At 41.7% G+C, this 13,751-nt stretch overlaps 1 long non-coding RNA gene across 1 annotated transcript; it reads right to left on the bottom strand.

The window, feature by feature from the left end:
* Positions 1-2,718: 2,718 nt before the first annotated feature.
* On the bottom strand, positions 2,719-6,961 carry LOC121399302. Its single transcript, XR_005964892.1, has 2 exons — positions 6,416-6,961; positions 2,719-4,074 (listed from the first exon to the last, which is right to left on the bottom strand). It is a non-coding gene; the product is annotated as an uncharacterized LOC121399302 (long non-coding RNA).
* Positions 6,962-13,751: the final 6,790 nt, after the last annotated feature.

Below are 13,751 nucleotides of genomic sequence, written 5' to 3'. Positions count from 1 at the left end.
CAAAGTCTTAAACGATCATTTCCAATACAACGTAATTCCCTTTGGTTTGGCAACAGCCCCAAGGCTGTTTACAAAGATCATGGCACCCATCATAGCTCACCTAAGATTGCAAGGGATCCAGTTGTTTATTTACTTGGACGACATCCTCATCAAAGCAGCTTCGAAGGAGATTCTAGAGGACCATCGAACAAGGGTGTCCGATCTTCTCCAAAGTCTGGGATGGATATTGAACTGGGAGAAAAGCATCTCTTCCCCTGCCCAGCAGATGGAATTCTTGGGAGTAATAATAGACACAAGGAACTTCAATCTCTCCCTTCCAGTAAGGAGAATTCGGGACATCCAAGCATCCATAAGGACCTTCAGAGCCAGGCCAGTACATTCAGCAGTAAACTGCCAGAGATTACTGGGGAAGATCATTTCCACAGTGGACTGCGTGAAGTGGGCTCCCTATCATGTCAGAATCCTACAAAACAACTTCCTATCCAGATGGGATCACAATCACCTTCGGCCCCATCAACAGATTCATTTATCACCATCCACGATCCAGTCATTAAAATGGTGGACAAAAACAACGAATCTAGAACACCCAGTATCTTTGAGCCAACCGACTTGGATAGTGTTAACCACAGATGCAAGCAAATGGGGATGGGGAGCCCACATGCAAGGAGTCGAAACTCAGGGCAAATGGGCTCCAGTGGAAGTTGCAAGGTCTTCCAATTGGAAGGAGCTCAAGGCAATATGGCTAGGACTACTAACTTTCAGAAAACATTGTCGAAACAAGTCAATACTGATAAAATCGGACAACATGACCTCGGTCAGATACTTGAACAAGCAAGGAGGGACAAGATCAAAAAGCTTATTAGACTTGACCATGATTATATTCACATGGGCAGAGAAGAACTTGAAGGATTTGAAGGCAGAGTACATTCCGGGGCTGCAGAATGTACAAGCAGACAGGTTGAGCAGAACAATGTCCACACCCGGAGAATGGGAACTGCACCAATCGGCCTTCAACATGATATCTGCAAGATGGGGCCCATTTTGTCTCGATCTGATGGCATCGAGTGTGAACACGAAACTTCCAAAGTTTGTGTCATGGACAATGGAGCAGAATGCGTGGAAAGTGAACGCATTTTCGATGATATGGAGGTTTCGCAGAGCATACATCTTCCCTCCTTTCTCTCTGATCCCAAGGGTTCTGAGGAAGATAAAGGAGGATCATGCAGAAGTAGTCCTGGTGGCACCTTGGTGGCCAAAGAGATCTTGGTTCTCTCAAATCTGGATTCTATCCAGGGACTCCCCACTCAGTCTCCCTCCCTGGGAGGATCTAATGACACAGGGGGGAAATAGTCCACCCACATCCAGACAGGTGGAACTTAACGGCTTGGCTCTTGAAAGGCTGAACCTCTTATCTACAGGGCTCTCTGAAGCCTCCATAACTACCTTGATAGCAGCCAGAAAACCCAACACCCTGCAAAAATACTTCTCCACCTGGGAAAAGTTCATTGATTGGTGCAAGAAAGCAGGAATCAATCCTAGTGACATCTCGGAAGTTCAGGTGGTTGAATTTTTACAGAAGGGACTGGAACTGAAGCTCAGCCTTGCTACTCTCAGAGGCCAGGTCACTGCAATATCTCACTTTTCAAAAATCAACTGGTCTCAGCATACCCTGATTAAGAAATTCTTCCAGGGAGTAAAAAGACTGGTACCAGTCACTAGACCTCAAGTTCCTCCCTGGGATTTAAGTCTGGTTCTGAAGACACTTACCTCTGAGCCCTTCGAACCATTACAGAATATATCGCTAAAGTTGCTCAACTTAAAAATATGTTTTCTATTGGCAATCACCTCCGCTAGGAGGGTCGGAGAACTGCAAGCCTTATCAATAAAGGAAGGAAAACTTACCTTTCTGCAGGATAAGGTAGTACTAAAAACTGCAGATAAATTTATCCCCAAGGTGGTCTCTCCATTCCATACCTCCCAGGACATTGTACTACCTACCTTCTTTCCTAAACCTGAATCGGAGGCGGAACAAACCTGGCACAATCTGGATGTGGTGAGATGCCTGAAGACCTACCTAGAAAGAGTACAGAATATAAGAACTTCAGACTCCCTCTTGGTGATCCCGCAGGGAAAAAAGGCAGGAGCTCAGCCTTCTAAATCCACGATAGCAGGATGGATCAAGGAGTGTATCCAGATGGCCTATACTTTAAACTCCAACTCAGTACCCTCTTCCATTAAGGCACATTCAACCAGAGGCATGGCGGCATCATGGGCCTTCCATGCAGGGACCACTTCAGAAGAAATCTGCAGAGCAGCCGTCTGGTCATCTTTCCAGACATTTGTTAATCACTATAAATTTGATGTGTTTGCAAAAAAACCTTCCTCTTTTGCAACTTCAGTACTGAATTCAGCATTAAATATTTAGAAATCGCCCTCCCTCTTTATTGTTGTGTATTCTTTGGTACATCCCGTTGTTGCCCACTGCCGTGTTAAGGAACAGGAATAATCATATCATACTTACCGAGATTTTCCTTTCCTGGACTGTAACACGGCAGTGGGCATGGCTTCCCACCCTCATGGGGGAGACTCCAGAATCAAAGATGGCGGCCAGGGGGCGGGAGCTGTTTTTATTTAGTATTTCCTGTCCCATCGCGAGGCTGGAGGGGATTAACCCGTTGTTGCCCACTGCCGTGTTACAGTCCAGGAAAGGAAAATCTCGGTAAGTATGATATGATTTTCCCTATTCTGACTTCTAGTCCAGACCTACTTGAAGGTACATAGAAATCCCGCTGCAGAATGCAATTATAACTAATAGTCCAGAAAGTGCTAAATGTTACTAGCACAATTATGTTCTTTCAGATGTAGATCATTCTCTTGTGTTTCCAGAATAAATTAAGATCTTCCAGACAGAGAGGAGTTTTTATACAGACAGATCATCTTCATATAACACAAAGATTGTGAAAATTTTATAAAATATATCCGTATATAATCTGGGTTTAGTGATGTACCTCATATGGTGATACATAAGGATAGTAGTGGGCAGATTTAAATTTTGGAGTTGGGATTTTTCCTACTAGTTTCTAAGATGCTGTGTAGTAAATATCTGTATTAATTACTAATTAGGCTTAAACTGTGACATTTGTATTCTGTATATACAGTATATTATGAGTCAGTAACTAAGCTCAGTAAGTGACAGCATGTGCAGTGAATCAGCAGAAAAGACGGGGAGCTACTAGGGCATCGTTGGAGGGTGTGTGTGTAGAGCTCACACTTTTAGAAAATGTGGTTTGGTGGAAGAACAGGGAAGTGATAGAAACAGATCACACATTGATCAGGCCACTTACAAGGACAGTCCTGGTACTGCCCCCTGGTGTTTAACTCTCCTTGTATCAGGGATTTCCATGTTGCCTCATGTTCCTGTATGGCTGACCTGTCTGTGCCCATCAAACTAATTGCTGCTTGTTATAATTTATGCAAATTGTGCTCATAAAGTCACATTTAAGTGACTCACCTATGAGACTTCAATAAATGCAATCGAGAAACATTACGAGGTATAAATTCTAATTTTGTCTAAAAAAAAACAAAAATAATAAAAAAAACTGATAAAATGAGTTTAAATCCCAAGTTTTAATTTTTTTTTTCAAGGTTTGAAAGCATTGCCGTCCTTATAAAGATGTCACTGTCTCAATTATATTGTGTTTTCTTCCAGGTTCCTTCCCGGCTTCCATACAGTCCTGACGTCTCCCTGCGCTGTCCTGTGATTGGATGATTTCAATAGTAGCGGGCTACTTCAATTAAAAAAGCATCAGTAGCTGCTGCTATTGTGGTGGAAGGGATTGCTGTAGAGGCGCATTGAGAAGCGACAGGAGTGGGAGGCTTTAGACTTGTATACCGGCATACAAGTGGGAAGGGATCTAAAGCTGAGCTGCAGCAGGCAGACATTAACCCATCTTCTTTTACTTACACCCCCTAGGGAGAGCAGGAGACGTGCAACTGTGCACTCTCCTATGGGCGCCAGTCCTTCCGTTTTCTTCTTCCCTCCTGGTCGGTATCCACACTATGGCTGACCATCTGCTGCGGGATGAGGATCAAGAAAATGTTTAGTCCCAAAAGCTACTCGTCCCTATGGGGAGGGTCACACCGTTTGGAGGTCCTACAGGAAAACCACCAGGGACTAAAGGTTCTGAAAGTGAGTAAGCGTGCACGGAGCCCATGACTAGCGGCCACAATAGACAATATAACAGAGCAGCGGGGATGTGCAATTTAACTAAGCTGCTTGTCCGGTAGATCCGGTCCCGCCAGTTCCATAGAGAAGGGTCCCCAGTATCTTCGCCACTTGCATGCCCCCTGTTATCCAGCTTCTTCTACAATTCCCAACATCCTCTAGGGTGTGTTGGGGTTTGTAAGTGTACGTTCCCCACTGTTGTAGGTTAGTCGGAGGGCTGACTGTACTACACGAGCTATGTGCATAGGATGGAGGAGGCCATACCTACTTAGGACGCCATTTCCGTGACCTGGAGGTCGGCGTCTGACCCGTGTGTCCAGCAGCAGATAATACATTTTTAGGCCTAGGACTGCTGTTACTATACTTGCACTGCCCCATTTACTTTTGGGCCTTGTTAGAAAATGTCAGCCATTTCTTGGCTTGTAGCCATTGGCACATTGGACTGTTCATACCACTAATCAAGTTACAAGCCCTAATTTGGCACATGGTATTACAAGTATCTGCTGCAACAGAATTGTCACATGTTTATTGTCCATAAATCTGTCCATATGCTTCTTGTACTTGTCTGCCCAGGTCCTCTCTTTAAATCCTGTTTAATTTCAAGGTGTAGCTTATTGCTGTACGAGACTTATCTTGAGCCTGTGTGATGTACGTTGCCTGCATGACTTTATTTAGGCCTGAGTTGCAGCATGGTGCAAATCTTCTAACACCCTGGAATTGGACCTGCTTGCATGATATGAGCTGCCACATCCAGTTCACTTAAACAAAGCTAACATTTATTGCGTCTCTCATGTAGAATATGTTTTTGGGTCTGCTGGGATGTTCTACATTTGAATAAAAGGGGGCTCATTCAAGGCATGTTTAAGTTACCAATGTACCTATTATAGCAAATACCTCAAGTGCTGTTGTAAATTGCTTTGCTTTGACACTTTTATTAGGCTTGTGGGCTGTGTTGGGTCTCTATTTAAAATGACAGGGCATAGTTTCTGTCATAGTCCAGGCATGGTACAAGGTGATGATGACAACGACAGATGGTGTTTGTTGACCGGCCAATGTTGGGCAGCAAAATGACTAGGAATAACTTTTTGATTTATTACTCTAAATCTGTCCTACTTCTATGGTACCGAGGGCAGGAATTTTTCCAATCTACATGTTGGTGGGCCAATAACGGAAGCAAGTGTTAGCCACTCTCTGTTTTAGACAACACCCACTTTAAACCACACCCATGTTACCACAAGACCAAGCCCACATTAATAGCACACCAACTCAGGCCTAAACAAAGTCAGGTACAGTAAGATACAGCAACAAGCTACACCTTGAAATTAAATGGGATTTAAAGTTAGTACCTAGGCAGACAAGTACAAGAAGCATATGGACAGATTTATGGACAATAAACATGTGACACATTTCTGTGGCAGTAGATACTTCTAATACCATGAGTCAAATTAGGGCTTGTAACTTGATTAGGGGCATGAGGGGTCAATGTGCCAAGGAATGGCTGACATTTTGTAACAAGGCCCAAAGGTAAATAGGAGAGTGCAGTGCAAGTATAGTAACAGCAGTCCTAGGCCTGAATATTATCTGCTGGACACACGGGTCAGACGCCGACCTCCAGGTCACGGAAATGGCGGCCTAAGTCGGTATGGCCTCCTCCATCCTATGCACGGAGCTCGTGTGGTACAGTCAGCCCTCGGACACTTACAGAGCCCAGCACAGCCTAGAGGATGTTGGCAGTTGTAGAAGAAGCTCAGGAGAACAGGATCGATATGAAAGGGCGGAAGATACCGGGGACCATTCTCTGTGGAAATGGCGGGACCGGATCTAGCGGACAAGCAGCTTAGTTAAATGACACGTCCCCGCTGCTCTGTTATATTAGCCATTGTGGCCGCTAGTCATGGGCTCCATACACGCACCTGAGTCTGCTGGAGGGCCGGCTTGCTCACTTTCAGCGCCTTTGGCCCCCGGTGGTTTTCCTGTAGGACCCCCAGAACGGTGCGACCCCCCACAGGGACGAGAAGCTTTTGGGGCTGAACATTTTCTTGATGCTCATCCCGCAGCAGATGGTCAGACATAGTGCGGATACCGACCAGGAGGGAAGAAGAAAGCGGGAAGGACTAGCGCCTGTAGGAGAGTGCGCGGTAGCACGTCCCCTGCCCTCCCTAGTGGTGTAAATAAAAGACTATGGATTACCGTCTGCAGCTCGGCCTTAGACCCCCTTCCCTCTTGTATGCCGGTATATTGATCTAAAGCCTCCCACTCCCGCCGCTTCTCAATGCGCCTCTATCACAATCTCTTCCACTACAGCTGGCGCTGCTCTCTCAATACAAGTAGCACGGGACTATTGAAATCAGCCAATCACAGGACAGCGTGGGGAGACGTCACGGACTGTATGGAAGCCGGGAAGGAACCTGGAAGAAAACGCGATATGATTGAGACAGTGACGTCTTTATAAGGACGGCTACGCTTTGAAGCCTTCATTTTTTTTGCAGTGTTTATAAAGCGCCAACATATGCTGGAGCGCTGTACAACAGAAGGGCGTGTTTATGAAACATACACAATACAGATACTGACTGATACAGCAGGTGAAGTCCTGCTCATTAAAACTCGGAATGTCAAATTTTTATCTTGTTTTTTCAGTTTTACATCATAAAATTTAAAATTCTACTTCACAATGTTTGGCCATTGCATTTATTGAAGTCTCATAGGTGAGTCACCATAGGTGAGTCACTTAAATGTGACTTTATGAGCACAGTTTGCATAAATTATAACAAGCAGCAATTAGTTTGATGTGCACAGACAGGTCAGCCATACAGGAACATGAGGCAACATGGAAATCCCTGATACAAGAGAGTTAAACACCAGGGGGCAGTACCAGGACTGTGTTTGTAAGTGGCCTGATCAATGTGTGATCTGTTTGTATCACTTCCCTGTTCTTCCATCCATCCAATCACATATACGCATATATACTTAGCAAAGGAGAAATTAGGAATTTTGTCCTAAACAGGATTCCATCAAGTTGCTGACTAGCATTACTTTCAACCAGGAAGTCCTACCTGAGTGGCACAAACAACTTTTATTCTCAATATCAAGAAATAGTTGGAGATATAAGCATATTTGGATGTCTTAGATGGTTGTTTGGCAGTTTATAGATTTGCCTTTCTTTAATCATTCACCAATAAGCAGAACAAAACTGTCTAATGAGGCATTTGCCCCTCTGTGGCCTAAATGTGGGATGGTTTCTTCAATCGATAATGGGGAAGACTGTGGGCACCTGGGTGTCCATCTAAACATTTAGCCCACAACAAATAGTCCTGGAGGGATAGCAGGGACAGTCACAACATCGTTGATCCAGGGACAAGTCCGATTTTTTCCCCCTCTGAGGCAAATTGCGGAGGCTTCAGATGGGTTTTTTTTGCCTTCCTCTGGATCAACTGGCAGCTAGGCAGGTTAAATAAAAAAAAGTTAAAAGGTTGAACTTGATGAACGTGTGTCTTTTTTTATCAGCCTAACTTACTATGTTACTACATTACTATAAATTATTTCACAGAACCATGTTCTGACTTCCAGGAAATTGGGCGAAATATTGCAAAAATCATACTATTGGCTCACTGTCAATGTATGTGTTGTGGTACAGTGTGCAGAGCTGTCAATATCCCTATTTTATTGGGAGTTACACAAATCCTGCAGCCTCCTCCCAGTCTCCTGTCACCTTAAGTCATTCTTCTGATATTTTCAACTTTCTATGTGAAATCCGCTATGCACATGCGCAGCATTCACGTCACTAGTAGTATCAACATTTTTTCATAATGCAAAGATATATTCATGAGATAATTCATAGACCTAAATGCAGCATATTCTTATGAAGTTATCAGTACAAGGCAAGCAGCATCTTATATATGCATAGTTACCTATGTATACGGCTCTACACTTTGACAGCTGAGATATGTACCTGGGCCTGCAATGCAACGGTATTTTTCAGCATGAGCCCAAGGTGATGATGTCATGCAAGAGGCTTTGACACAGAATAACGGTTTTTAACTGTCTTTTGCTGAGACTGCTTGCGAGAGAGGAGTGGTAGTGAGAGGCTCGCAAGTTTTTTGGCATTCAAATCGATTACTTAGCGATAAAATCAGCATTTTCGGATTGGTGCCCTCTAGGAGTGTGGAGAGAAGGAGATAGGGTGAAGAATAGAAGAAAGGATTAACGTCAAGAGAAGATGGAGAGGATACAAGAAAGGAGATTGGAGAGATATGGAGGTGATGTGGATATGAGAGAGAGGATCCCATGGCAAGGCAGGGAAGAAGGTAAGGAGAAGTGGCCTTAATAATTGGTAGATATATAATAAAAGCCACCAAATTTGTCAAAGGCAGTAACCCATAGAAACTAAAGATGTTTGCTTCTAAAACTGACCACTACAGTACTTGCAGATTGGATTTCCAATGTGGCAACAGCTGTAGCACATTCTGCCCATTTATTGCATCTAAATTATCTTTCCATCAGTATAGCCTAATTGTTGCCTCTTCCCCTTTACTATTTACTGCATTTACTGTTATCTGCGCATGACTGTTAATCACCCTGCCACTCTTCCAAGCCCCACATTATATTTTTAATATTAAAGGGGAAAATGGATATGTAATATAAGCTTCAGCATATTGAAACAAATAACTTTCTATATACAATCAATAAAAAATGATGATGTTTCTGAAATAATTAAGTTTGTCTTCACTGTCCCTCTCTTAGCATCTGTTTCTCTTCATTCTCTCTTCATGCAGGAGTTGGGTGTCAGGTAATCATTGACAGTTATATCCAATATATCTTATAGGAGGACTCATTTTGCCTAGAATTTGTATTAGAGCACACTCTATTAAAATCACCAGGATCCGGTCTCTCTACATGCAGGATTTGTGCAAAAGGCAGTTATTTTGCTTTACTGGAATCTGTTATTTGGATAAGCTCTAATACATCTGCTAGGAAAGTGAGCCCCCCTATAAAATATATTGGATCTAACTGTCAATGACTATCTGACCCAACTGCTGCATGAAGAGAGAATGAAGAGAGAGGGATAGCGAACATCAACGTGATTATTTCAGAAACGATGCAGATTTTTTAATTGATTGTATTTACAAAGCTTCTTATTTCATTACACTGAAGCTTAAATTACATTTTAATTTTCATGATAGTTCCCCTTTAATGTAATTGATTTACTTTTCTACATTTTTGTTACATGTGGGCTCTACAGCAGAAGAAAAGATAAGATGTTTGTTTTAATCATGCAACCTGCTTATTGGGTGCTATACATGTTTAGATGTGTATGAAACTTTGCACCTTTTTAATACACAGCCTGCAAATCCTTTATCCCTTAGTAGTACAAAAAGATATCCATGGCTGCTAATCTTCAATAACTCATTATACATTACAGATTAATGTAACTGATTTACACTGATTCTCCCTTTTTTGTTTGGGATGGCTGTATTTTTCTTATATGTGGGTTCTCCTTCTAGAATAAACATCATTTTAAGCTGGGTTGAATCATTATATCCTTAGCAATTGGGTGACATTGCTCAAGAATAAGCTTTTCATGATATTTAATAAATTGATATGCATTTAGACATGATAGATAGATATGACTCATGACAATGAATCAGTGAAAACCCTTGTTGTTTAGACAGCACCAAGAAGGAATAGTATAAGCAATGATTAGATGGTTACCATGGGTGACTGAACTGGGGCAAACTTGCCGTGTGTTAGTAAATGAACCCCAGTGTATCATAACAAATGGACAAAGGACCATTGAAGGGTAAGGGACGTTGTTTCTCCAAGGCTTGTGCATATGCAAAGCAGCATCTATTACACAACATACAGCCATGTATGTTATTATGATTTATATATATATATATACAGTTATTTTCACTCAAAATACATTTTGGGTGACACAAGGTCACACAATTCAATGCCTTTATCCACAGTGGTCAAAAGAATTTAAAATTCATTTTCAATTTAAATACAAGGAAATCCATGTGAAAATGATTTGCTAAATAAATAATTTTTTAAAATATCTAAAAAGTGAAAAATACTCTCCTGAAACTGTTGTTTTTCATGATCACAGGCCAAATTCTGAAGACGAGCCATCAGTGCTGTACCATCAGCTCTGTGACTTTTGTGCTTAGGATCTTCAGATCAAGCCGATTCCTGTGCCGAGGACATGCTGTATTTCAAGTACAGGTACACATTTGAATCTTATATATAGTGGATAATGTACCCCCTACTGTAATTTATAAAGATATTATAAGTCACCGAGGAGTTATGCATCCATTTTAAAGCACGAGGCTGCAGGCCGAGTGCTTTTATACAGGTCACATAACTCCAAGGTGACTTCTGATATCTGTATAAATTTCTAGTAGGGGGTTCATTACGCATTATAAGCTACATTTTGTGGGGGGGCGGAGTCGAAATTCTTGTCGCCGGCATCAAATTCTGGTCGCCTGCGGACCTGATGTCAGAATGTGCTGTTGATGAGGATATCATTTACAGTCTGGTCCCATAGGGAAATGACCAGACTAGATTATATATATACACACACACACACACAGATACTGTATGTATATATATATATATATATATATATACATATATATATATATGTATATATATATATATATATATATATATATATATATATATATATATATGGCAGCCTGTATGAGCCATACCCTGAAGGCCTGTGTGCTCATGCATAGAAAGTAAATACAATGTATAAAGTAATGGCACTCGCAGGATTTAACCCTTTCCCTGTCCTCTGTTTTGTACTATTTTGTACTATTTCACTTCAAGGACCTTTCCTGGGGTGGTCTTTTAGTTTGCCCAGGAAAACAATGTATTGTTTTCTTTCAGGACAACCTGATCTTTCAAAATATGAAAGAAATTTTGTGTAATTCTACTTCTATAAAAAAAAAATATAGGGTTCTAAGTGTCTAATAAAATGAAATAAATCATGTTTCACAAAGAACAATCAAATATATCAGAAACATCATTTATTTTATGCACGAGAGCACAGCCGATTTGGAAAGGTCTCTGTCTCCTGAACGAGCCATTACCAAATATATATAGTTTTATGAAGATTTCTCACTTGTATAGCTCAAAATCTACAAGCAGTACACTACCAAATTTCCAAAGCACCGCTCCCCAAACGGCATACTTCTGATTTCAAAGCCTAACACTCCACTAACAATAGGTTTACCCTAGAAAACTACTCATTATTAGAAAGAACAGATTCTGGTGAATCATAAATGGGTAAATATATCCTTGTACTCCAAACTACCAAGTTGCAATTGTTTCCTAAAGTTATAATGTTTTATAGAAAATGGTGAATTTTTTAGAAAAATTACCTCAAAGCTTCCACTCTACGGCATCATATCTCCCACACATCATTAAGTATCAATGTAAAACACTCCAGGTTTACTTAAGCATGTGGTATATAGGGGCCCTAAAATGTAGACACCCCATTTGAGCTATCAGTTCTGTAATTCCAGATACTGTAAAATCAACACATTTACATAGTTTGGGGGGGGGCAAAGTTAGAAAAAAGTACTTTCACCCCAGGAAACGATATATTTTCAGAAAGTACACATTCCCCTGAATCCAAATTGGGTATGCATGTCTTTCTACTCCAAAGCACCAAGCCGCAAACCCTTCATAAATTTGGCAGTTTAGGTGACATTTTCTAAAATCTTCCAACCTTCGAACCTGCAGCATCGTATTTCCCACATAATATTATGTATCAATATAAATCACCCCAAATATGAAAGCCTGGGGTCCCCTGAACAGTGTGATTCCCAATATGTATAGGTGTACCTAAGCACGTGGCATATAGGGGCCCCAAAAAGTAAAGTAATCGAGTTGCACTCGCACACCCTGGCCTTCAATTAGGATAATCCCTGATGCACAGCAATGGAGGAATCTGTGTCCCACCTTGTAACAACAGATCAGAAGAAAATTCACTGGCACACAGGTACTGCTAGCAGGGTAAACCCTTGCTGATTTATTAAATGGTTTGCAGCATGCAACGTTTCGGGGTAACCCCCTTTATCAAGGATACCCCGAAACATTGCATGCTGCAAACCATTTAATAAATCAGCAAGGGTTTACCCTGCTAGCAGTACCTGTGTGCCAGTGAATTTTCTTCTGACCCCAAAATGAAGACCCCATATGGTCTGTCATTTCATGTGCTGCAAAATCAACACATTTACATTGTTTTGGAGGGGGGGGCAAAGGTAGAAAAAAGTATGTTCACCCCAGAAATCATATATTTTCGTAAAGTACACATTCATCCGAATCCAAATTGGGTATGCATGTCTTTCTCCTCCAAAGTACCAAGCCGCAAACCATTCCTAAATTTGGTGATTTCGGTGACATTTCCAAAAATCACCTAAAAATTTCCACCCTGCCGCATCGTATGTCCCACATACTATTGAGTATCAAGAGAAATCACCCCAAATATGAAAGCCTGGGGTCCTTTGAACAGTTTGATGCCCAATATGTATAGGTGTACCCAAGCATGTGGCATATAGGGGCCCCAAAATATAGACCCCATATGGTCTGTCACTTCAGGTGCTGCAAAATCAACACATTTATATCGTTATGGGGGTGGCAAAGGTAGAAAAAAGTAAGTTCACCCCAGAAAACCATATATTTTCGGAAAGTACACATTCCCCTGAATCCAAATTGGGTATGCATGTCTTTCTACTCCAAAGCACCAGCTGCAAAATTTTCCTAAGTTTGGCAATTTTAGGGACATTTTCAAAAATCACTTCCACATAAAACTTCCACTCTGCAGCAATGTATTTCCCACATACTATTAGGTACAGTGCTTGAATTGGGTCAGAAAATGAGGGAATGGACACGTCCATAATTTTTGGCCACACCCACTTTTAAATAATCCTCTCCAGCTATTATTTTGCTATTTCCATGTTTATTGAGAAAGAGAGAGATAGCTAGATAGATATAGACGATAGATATACATACAGACCGATAGAGAGACAGATAGATAAACATAGACAGAGAGATAGACAGATGATAGATAGATAGATAGAGATACATAGTGAGATAGAGATAGATAGATAGTGAGAGATAGATAGATAAATAGAGTGAGAGATAGATAGACAGATAGAGAGACAGACAGAGATAGACAGATAGACAGACAGACAGACAGATAAACTGATAGATAGAGAAATAGATAGATAGATAGACAGACAGAGAGAGATAGACAGACAGACAGAGAGATAGACAGAAAGACAGATGATAGATAGACAGACAGAGAGATAGCTACCTCAGCTACAGCTACCTCTTCTGCCTACTCCTAGATCAGACCTGTCACTAGACCTGCGCCCCTGAATGCTGCTTCTGTGTATGCTCGTATGGAAAGTGGTACTGCGCACGCGAGCGCTGATACCACGCATGCACACACGAGCGCTGATACCGCGCATGAGCATGCGAGCGCTACTGATGCGCATGCGGGCCCTGCTGCGGA

The sequence above is a fragment of the Xenopus laevis genome, chromosome 1S, assembly GCF_017654675.1.
Source record: "Xenopus laevis strain J_2021 chromosome 1S, Xenopus_laevis_v10.1, whole genome shotgun sequence".
Classification (NCBI taxonomy): Eukaryota; Metazoa; Chordata; class Amphibia; order Anura; family Pipidae; genus Xenopus; species Xenopus laevis.
Note: the sequence above shows the minus strand (reverse complement) of the source record. Positions and strands in the feature narration are given on the sequence as shown.